This window comes from Limulus polyphemus, unplaced genomic scaffold, assembly GCF_000517525.1.
Source record: "Limulus polyphemus unplaced genomic scaffold, Limulus_polyphemus-2.1.2 Scaffold1966, whole genome shotgun sequence".
Classification (NCBI taxonomy): Eukaryota; Metazoa; Arthropoda; class Merostomata; order Xiphosura; family Limulidae; genus Limulus; species Limulus polyphemus.
The window spans coordinates 119,077-128,896 of record NW_013667576.1 but is presented as its reverse complement, the minus strand read 5'-3'; the positions used below and the strand labels follow the sequence as shown (position 1 = coordinate 128,896).

At 33.3% G+C, this 9,820-nt stretch overlaps 1 protein-coding gene across 2 annotated transcripts in view; it reads left to right on the top strand.

The window, feature by feature from the left end:
- The window catches only part of LOC106465509 (regulator of G-protein signaling 3-like), a 77,658-nt gene that overhangs the window by 14,492 nt on the left and 53,346 nt on the right, over window positions 1-9,820 (top strand). The window contains exon 2 of one of the 2 annotated variants that reach the window (XM_022393420.1): window positions 8,457-8,587. The exons of the other annotated variant lie outside the window; for it this stretch is intronic. The gene's annotated coding sequence lies outside the window, so the exon portion shown is untranslated. The remainder of the gene's footprint in view (window positions 1-8,456; window positions 8,588-9,820) is intronic. 2 annotated transcript variants of the gene reach the window in all.

Genomic DNA, 9,820 nt, shown 5'->3' with positions numbered 1-9,820 from the left:
ATTCTGGAAAAAGTGTCGCATTGAAAGCTTCCAAAATAAGCGTAAACTTACAACGATCTAAACAAGTTTGCCCAAACGAGGAAACTTTAAAGAGGATTTATTAGTTCTAAACGGTTCCGAAATGAACAGTAATGTCAGACTGAAAAATTAGAAGAAAAATTAGTTTGAAGTGAAACCGAAATCAAACACAAGCTTGAAGTGTTTAGAAAAATAAATATTAGTTCGTAATGTACCTAAAAATGAATCAACCTGAAACAAATTTTAAGAGGAATATTAGTTAGTTTGGAACAAGCTTTAAAATAAACAAAAAGCTCCAGTTTATCAAAAACAAACCTGAAAACGACCCTCCCCAAAGATAATAAGTTGAAAATGAATGTGAATAACATAATTTGAAAGACAGACTTGAAAAAGAGCATCATCTGTTTGTTTGTTTGTTAGTTTTTGAATTTCGCGCAAAGCTACACGAGAGCTATCTGCGCTAGCCGTCCCTAATTTAGCAGTGTAAGACTAGAGGGAAGGCAGCTACTCATCACCACCCACCGCCAACTCTTGGGCTACTCTTTTACCAACGAATAGTGGGATTGACCGTCACATTATAACGCCCCACGGATGAAAGGGCGAGCATGTTTGGGATTCGAACCCGCGACCCTCAGATTGCGAGTCGAGCGCCTTATCCACCTGGCCATGGAGCGAGAAGAAACCCCAAAATTAACATTTCAAGATAATTGTACAATTTCCTCATTCGTATTAACTTTTTATTTTTTTAAATATCTGAGATATTTACAATGGTCAAATCTCAAATAAATCTTAATGACCGCAATATGAATTTATGTAACTCAGAACCCTCAAATTTGATAACAATTTATCAATAGATTCTAGTCAATACATCATTAATTAGTGACACCCTTATTTAATTTAATACTCAATGCTCACCTCATTTTAATAGTAGTTTAAAATAATATTTTTTATAAGGGACTCTTAATAAATCATCAAAGGATTTAGATCTCACTACAGTGAATTTTGTTCTTACGAAACCCTTTTACTTCTAATACAAGATTAATTTCTTCAGACAATCTGCTAATTACAAATTATATCAAACTAATCCGTATTGATTTTCTAATGCATAAGTACTCTAAAAATGTTCAGGAAGAATGAGAGTGACAGTTATATTTTATCCATCCTAAATGTCCTTCACTGTTAGCCATCTTGTTTGGATAATATCAGTCACTTCACCAAATTTCTGACCTAACTGATGACAAATTAGTTTGACTTTGTTATACGGTATGTATATGGGTGGAGGTAAGGCACGAGGAACACAAGAGAATGGTAAATTGACAGAAGTTCATCGATCCAATCTTTGGGTATAAATTTATAGAAGGTTTTATCGATTATTTCAATGGTGGAGCATGCGTACACAGTCACAGTTAAGATGTATAATACAAAGTAAAACATGTTTACTGAATTTAATTAGCTCTATGGAAAGCTGATATATGCACGTACGTATGATTAAAGTCATAAAAAAATTTAAGTCGTTAACGACTCGGAGCAATATAATAATGAAAATATTTTATAGCAATATATTAAGCAAATGGATGTGAAAAGCTTATAATTATAAAGTGTAGTGTTTAAAACAGTAAAATTATAAGTTTGTACACCATAAAATAACAATCAATACGTGTCAACATATTCGTGTAAAAGACTAACGTATTCAATGTGATTGGAATTATATGATAAACGGATGAGATTAGCCCAATTTTCACATTCAATAAAATATACATTTTGAGTTGTTTCTAAAGAGATCGTGAATGATATTAACACATAAGCTCAGCATGGTAACAAGTTAAATTATTGAATGAGCCAAGCATTGTGTTAGAAAAGTACAAATGTCTTAACTGGAGCCTAACCTGTCTTTTTCAAATCTTAAACTTGTGTTCTCTCTTTCTGTTATTTATAGAACGTAGCATAAATATATCATAATCCTTTATCCGATTAATCCGAGGATAATCTTATTAACTTCAATAATATCACCTCTTACCTGCCTTTTCACAAGACATAAATAATAACCTTTCCATCCCAAGAATCACCCTAAAATAATAACCTTTCCATCCCAAGAATCACCCTAAAATAATAACCTTTCCATCCCAAGAATCACCCTAAAATAATAACCTTTCCATCCCAAGAATCACCCTAATAGCCCTCCTCTGAATTCTTTCCAACGAGTTAGGATCTTTCCTTAAACAAGGAGACCGAAACTGTATACAATATTCCAAGTGAGGCCTAACTAGTCATTTGTATAGACAGATCAACTGTATCTTTTGACTTGTAATAAATGTGACTATAGGTAAACCCTAAAAGTCTATTAGCTTTGCTACTAAAAACGTAGTTTTGCTTCGATGACTTCAGGAACTTATCTACCATTAAAGACGATTCTTTTCTTTAGTCAGTGAGTGTCCGTCTATATTAAACGTGGGATGTAAATTAATGACAATCCAAATGATATAAATTTGCACTGAATATAATTTAAAGTTATTTGCCAAATAGTTGCCCAACTTACCAATTGATATAAGTCGCTCAGTAGAACCACAACATTCTAACTGATATAAGTCGTTCAATAGTACCACAACATAATAATTGATATAAGTCGTTCAGCAGTACCACAACATTCTAATTGGTTTAAGTCGTTCAGTAGTACCATAACATTCTAACTGATATAAGTCGTTCAATAGTACCACAACATTCTAACTGATAGAAGTCGTTCAATAGTACCACAACATTCTAATTGGTATAAGTCGTTCAGCAGTACCACAACATTCTAATTGATATAAGTCGTTCAGTAGTACCACGACATTATAATTGATATAAGTTGTTCAGCTGTACCACAACCTTCTAATTGATATAAGTCGTTCAGAAGTATCACAACATTCTAAACGATATAAGTCGTTCAGTAGTTCCACAACATTGTAATTGATATATGACGTTCAGTAGTACTACAACATTGTAATTGATATATGACGTTCAGTAGTACCACAACATTGTAATTGATATATGACGTTCAGTAGTACCACAACATTGTAATTGATATATGACGTTCAGTAGTACCACAACATTCTCAATACAGTTAGAGATACGTAAAAGTTTGATGTCATCAGAAAAATTCATTAAGTCACTAATTATGCCCATAGTGATATTATTTATGTAAATACGAAAACAACAACAACAACAATGATCCAAGTATTGACCTCTGAAGAACGTCACCAGCAACAACAGCCCCGTTTTACTGGACTTCAAGCACCTACAATGCAGTTCTAGTCTTTCCCTAATTCCTATCGATGTGATTTTCTTAGTTAATGTTTTGTGTGACGTTTTATCGAAAGGTTTTTTTGTAAACCTAAGTGCATTAGTCCTCATACTATTTAAAGTCCAGATAACAAGTTACATCCTTGAAAAAAAAAGGTAACTAAATAGAAAGGAAATATTTCTCTTTGATGAACTCGTTTTGACTTTCTGTTATGATTTTATATTTCACAAAACTATTTTGTGGATCTTTTATTATTAGACTCTTTAGATTTTCCAGAGGAACTCGACCCCATCGCCTTTAAAAAATTGAGGTAACATTAGGAACTGTCCAATCCTCAGGCACCTTTCCACTGTCTATTAACCTACCAGATATGAAATACAGAGGTTTGCAATTCTCATCTTTGAGCTCTCTTAAAATCTTGGGGAAATACTCTTTAGTTACTTGGATTTTATCCATTTTTAATTTCTCAATCTTCCCACTTCCTATTAAAGGGTTAATTTTTAGATAAATCTAAGGAAATCCAATCCCCTGACATCTAGATGTCTTTTACCTTATGAGGAAAGTTCATCTTTACATCATCTTCAGTGATGTATCTGATTGTTTAGTTATTTTAGAGTAAAGCCACACTGGGCTATCTGCCGTGCCCACCGCGGGAACCGTATCCCGGATTTTAGCGTCCGTAGACGTATCGCAGTCCCACCATCCATATTTAAATAATTGTCAAGTTTACTAAAATACATCAGCAAACTCTTGGGGGGGGGGACTGCCTTATTATTAAGTATTACAAAAAGTTATGTCAAAGGCCATAGAACATTCAAGTCTTAAGATTTTCAATTACGAAACAAGCTAATTTCACAAATTGAGATTTATTATTTATCCGTTTCGAAATTAAAGAATTTATGATTTACGATCATACCGTTTAATTCTATGAGCTGCCTTGAATAATAATTTAGATCACAATTAAAAGGCATATCTGTATGTGCATGTTTTTAATAAAATGTGTTGTCTATACACTTGAACTATTTTCATAGACCGTCTAATAATAGTTTTAGTTTGGTTACTCTGAACTAAATTACTATTAGCATCGCCCCCCAGTGGCACAGCGGTCTGTCTGCGGACTTACAATGCTAGAAGCCGGGTTTTAATACTCGTGGTGGGCAGGACACAGATAATCCATTGTGTACCTTTGTGCTTAACTTCATTCAAACAAAATTTTAGCATCTGTATTTGATAAAAAAAAAAAAACACAATAAAAAAACGTAGTTGCTGGTGTAGCAACTGCATGATAAAGCTGGGTAGTCGTGTAAAAACTGTACACGCGAAAACAGCATGTCGTAGTGTCTGCACATGAGAAGCAAAGCTTAATAGTGATGTAATATCTAATTAAACATGAGAAAGAAACTTAATAATGTTGTGGCATGTCTACATGAGAAAGAAGCTAAGTAATCTTGTAGCATTTGTCTGCACGTCCAGAAGATAGTCGCGATAGTAGTGTTGTATTTATACTTGTGTTTCAGGACTAGGTCTAATCAAGGTGTTGTCTATAAGAAGAATAGTTTGTTTGTTTTGGAATTTCGCGCAAAGCTACACGAGGGCTATCTGCGCTAGCCGTCCCTAATTTAGTAGTGTAAGACTAGAGGGAAGGCAGCTAGTCATCACCACCCACCGCCAACTCTTGGGCTACTCTTTTACCAACGAATAGTGGGATTGACCGTCACATTATAACGCCACCACAACTGAAAGGGCGAGCATGTTTGGTGGGATGCGGATTCGAACCCGCGACCCTCTGATTGTGAGTCGAGCGCCTTATCCACCTGGCCATGCCGGGCCTCTATAAGAAGAAGACAATATAAACAAAGAAGATAAAACATACTCGTTTACTTGTTTGTTTTTAAGCCCAAAGATACACAATGGGCTATCTATAGACTGCCAACCGCGGATACCGGAACCCAATTTTTAGCGTTGTAAGCCCTGAGACGTACCGCTGAGCCGCCTGAGGGCGACATATTTGTACAAACTTCTTCACATTCTTTTTAGAATTGATGAGAACATAATGTCTCTAGGGTATTGCCATCTAGTGAGTGCTAGTGATATTACACTTCGAACGGATAAGTTTCATTCATTGAGATACAAACCACAGAGTTGTTTTTCAAATCTTATTAATTCATTTCCAGAGAATTATTAAAAAAAACGTTATAACATATAAACCAGCACAACCTCGAAGATTATATTTTGTACTAAGTTGAGTAAAACAAAATGTGATTATAAAAATCCCCGATTAAACATCATCATCAGCTAAAAATGTTCATCACATGAAATTTCACACATGGTGTTTATTAGATGGAGTAATAATTATCCCCTTATTTGAATTATGACGGTTTTAATTCGAATAACCTAAGAGTGGACGTAAAGAAGAATGTATAACAATATCACAGCCACATTATATCTGTAATATCCAGTGCCAACGAGGCCTTTCGTCCAATACCAGGGCTCATCAGACCAGCTGGGAAACGACAGATACAGTAGTGGTTGAGACACTATTTATACTATTAAACTGCACGAAATATGCTATCAGTTATCAATATAAGTGTTTTCAAATAATACCGACTATTGTATGTGATACTTTTTTAACGTTTTCAAGTTATCAAGAACTAAAAATAGCAATCTTCACTTAACGTTGAAAAAAAAACAGATAAAAAATTGTTATTTCTATTACAAAACAATTACTGAAGATACACATAATGACACTAAAGACAAATCAAGTAAAATGTTGTCAAAATATTGGAAAAATTTCGCATAAAAATGTGAGCATGTAAGTGTTTTTTTTATTTCTTTTTTTTTGTATTTTTATGGAAGATGTCACGTGGAGTTATTAGGTTCTGGTTATTTTCCTCCTAGTTTTGAATATTCTTTTATTATTTCATTGCCTCGCTTCTAATTTTTGTTAAACTTTGTTAAATTGCATTAATATTTTAAGAAATTCTAATAGTAAATAACATTCACAGTAATTAGTAAAAATAACATAAGTATTTTTTGAAATAATGAAAGAAATTTAAATGAATGGTAAAAATATTCTTCAGCTTTTTTTTATGTTAAAAATATGCAGGCAACCTGAAAGTTTTTAATATATATATTGTTGCTGTTCAGCGCAGTATCTTCATTTTTTTTTAAGTATCGCTATGAGGTTTTATCAACGCTCGCCAGATGGCAGCACAAACATGTACTTTAGCCATTTGTTTTGTTTGATGCTAAATGTGATGTTCACCAATAAGAATGAAATATAATTTTGTTTCTATTGCCACCATATTTTATAATGTTTGTCTCATATTTTCGTGTAAAGCCACAGAAGAGTTGGCTGCGCATAGATTTCCATAATTTTGAACTGATGGCAGATGAAAGATGGCCAACTGCATTCACGACCAACCTTTTGGCTACATTTGGACCTAATATGGTGCTTTGGTATATTATCGAGGAAAGGAAGTAACCAGTGAAAGAGATGCTGATGAAAATAGTGAATGCTATATTTTATTCTCGTAAACATTAATAACCAAATTTTTTCTGTAGAATAGTTTCCAGTTAACTCCACAATACTTTATCGGGTACAATGGCCAGTTTAAGATTTCATTTATATGTTATTATTCCCTTTTATATTTCATTTATATGTTATTATTCCCTTTTATATTTCATTTATATGTTATTATTCCCTTTTATATTTCATTTATATGTTATTTTCTGTAAGTCTCAGTAAAAAATATTTCCTGAAGAGTGACCTCTGAAGTCAGAAATCAGTATAATAAATTAACTAAAAGAAAAGGATATTCCAGTGTTTTCTTATTCATATCCACAGTTGAACCTTGTTCATGTTTTGGTTATATATATATATATATATAATCCCTGTAATGCGTTTTCCAACTTTTAGCGGTAATGTATTTTTTCCAGAGTTTAAGTCGTTCTGTTTCGTTCTGAAAATTTGGTGTAATTATGTAGGTTACAGAAAAGGACGTTTAACCTACGATTTTTAAGCTAGCATTTTCAGAAAATTCGTATTTTTAAAACGAACAATATTACAGGTTCTCTGACATCATTAAAATAAGTCAATGTAGTATAGAAATAGAAAATTCTCTCAAGCATAAACGGATTTATATCAGACTTTTTGTTTAATCCTAGTTTCACAATTATTTATTTTTGGATTTGTTTGAAGTAAAAATATAACTAGTTGGCTCGTTTACTCTTCAGCCATGCAAAATAAATGCTACATTTCTAAAATAATTGAAAATAAGATAATGCATCAACTGCCGATTGTTAATTGATATTTATTCATTTATTTTTACAAATCTTTCTTTACTGGCCCTATACTACAGGTTTCAAGTAAGGAAAAAATAAGAATAACATATTAACTTGCGTAGACCTTGTGCGCCGTGTGCCACTTCCTTTCGCTCAGTACTGTAAATTATTGATATAGAAAACGTTTCCACAAAGACATTTTGTATCACATTCCCAGTTGACTTCATAAGCTGAGCGAAAAGCCTCGTCAGGAGGGGCTAGCGGCGCACAGGGTTTGTGGTTGAGATGCTATTATCTTCTTTCTTATTAGAAACTAATAATATATGACTAGTGAAAAAAGACTTGCATAAAAAAATAATGATAAATTATCAATCTTATTGTGACTTAAAGTCACACACACATTACTAGTAGATCAACTGATCACTATTTGCCAGCATAAAACGTTATGTACCATCATAATGAACCAACATCGTTGGAGCTTATGGTTAAACAACGATGTTACCAGTTATGCAACCTTAGCGAAATATATTTAATTTTTAAAGGAGAGATTTCTATGGCATGTCTTTCTCATTATACTTTTACTTATTTAAGAAAATATTATGGTTGATAGGCCAACCAAGTTATCTAAACTTCCGTGAATTGTGTTTTTAAAACGCTTTAAACTTCTGGCTGAAATAACCACAACACTAGCGAGGTGTTTATTTTACAAACTTTTTTAGAGGTAAGTCAAATTTTAAGCTTTTTCAGTATAAAACTCGATCCAGTGGCTCTTCACTTACTACTTAGATGAAATTCTTCTTTTCATTTTTCAGTTGTATTGAAAACGGAATGAGCCAAGATTAGACAGATTAAATACTTCCTTTAATCTTTGCAGTGTATTAAGAACAAGGTGAATGAAGATTAGTCAGACGAGATTTCATTTTTGATACTAGTTTGGAATGTGAATGAGCCAAGATTAGACAGATTAAATACTTCCTTTAATCTTTGCAGTGTATTAAGAACAAGGTGAATGAAGATTAGTCAGACGAGATTTCATTTTTGATACTAGTTTGGAATGTGAGTGAGTTGAGATTAATCAGATGACGACATTCATGATAGGTATTTAAGTATGTAACCTTGGATGATCAAAGATATAAATTATTGCTCTTCACTCCGCAATTAGTCAGATGCGATTCTCACTTCCTTTTAAAGAATTGCTGAAAGAATTCTGATTCAGTCAATCCGGGTATTAATAAAAAGAGCTTAAACCCGTTCTTTGTGTTTCCTTTTACGTTTACAATTTTTATATAGTATATTGTCACATTATTGAATTGAATTTCACAGAAAATAACATATCTAAGCCTGTTTATTGTATAGAATACTGAGGTGTTATTTTACTTTTTGCTTCGTTATTAAGCAATTTCATGAGAACCGCCACTCTTAACTTTTTATTTTTGCGTCTGAGCATTTTAACTTTCCTCCTAGTTAACTTCAGCACTACTATTTTGTCAACACACTTTAACAATTTGTGCTTGTAGCACCGGACTTTTGGGAATAATTCTGAGATGTAATAACTGGTACGAGATGCACTGGGAAGTCTTCGTTAAGTATTATGACTTCTTTTGAAAAACAATTCAAGTCACAGACACATTTTTAGACGTGTTCCTCTCTTTATGTCTCTTTCATACACACACACACACACACACACACACAGTTTAATCTCTGGATGGTTACTTTGGTCTTCAGCTTTCCTTGAACTCGGCTCTTATGACTATTATAGCGAACATTAGTATTTTCTTTTTTTGTCTTTACTCTCTCACCGAATATGCTTGCCCTTTCAGCAGTGGAAGCGTTATAATGTGACTGTCAATCCCACTATTCGTTGGTAAAAGAGTAGCCCAAGAGTTGACGGTGGGCGTTATTGACTAGCTGTCCTCTCTATAGTCTATCACTGCTAAATTAAGGATGGCTAGTACAGGTAGCGCTCGTGTAGCTTTGCGTAAAAATTAAACCAAACTCTTTTTTTTTCTTCTTAAATGAATTGCGTTTAAGTTTATTCATACTTCATGAACAATTATAGTTCAATCATTAGATCACACAATTTTTCTATGTTTCCACTAGCTCTTGAACAGGTTTCCATCAAGTTTATTTAGTTCATAGTTCCTAACTGAGTACTGCTAACACTGTAGTATTTTCAGGTTCACCAAACATCGCTCGCCCCTTTCAGCCGTGGGGGCGTTATAATGTGACGGTCAATCC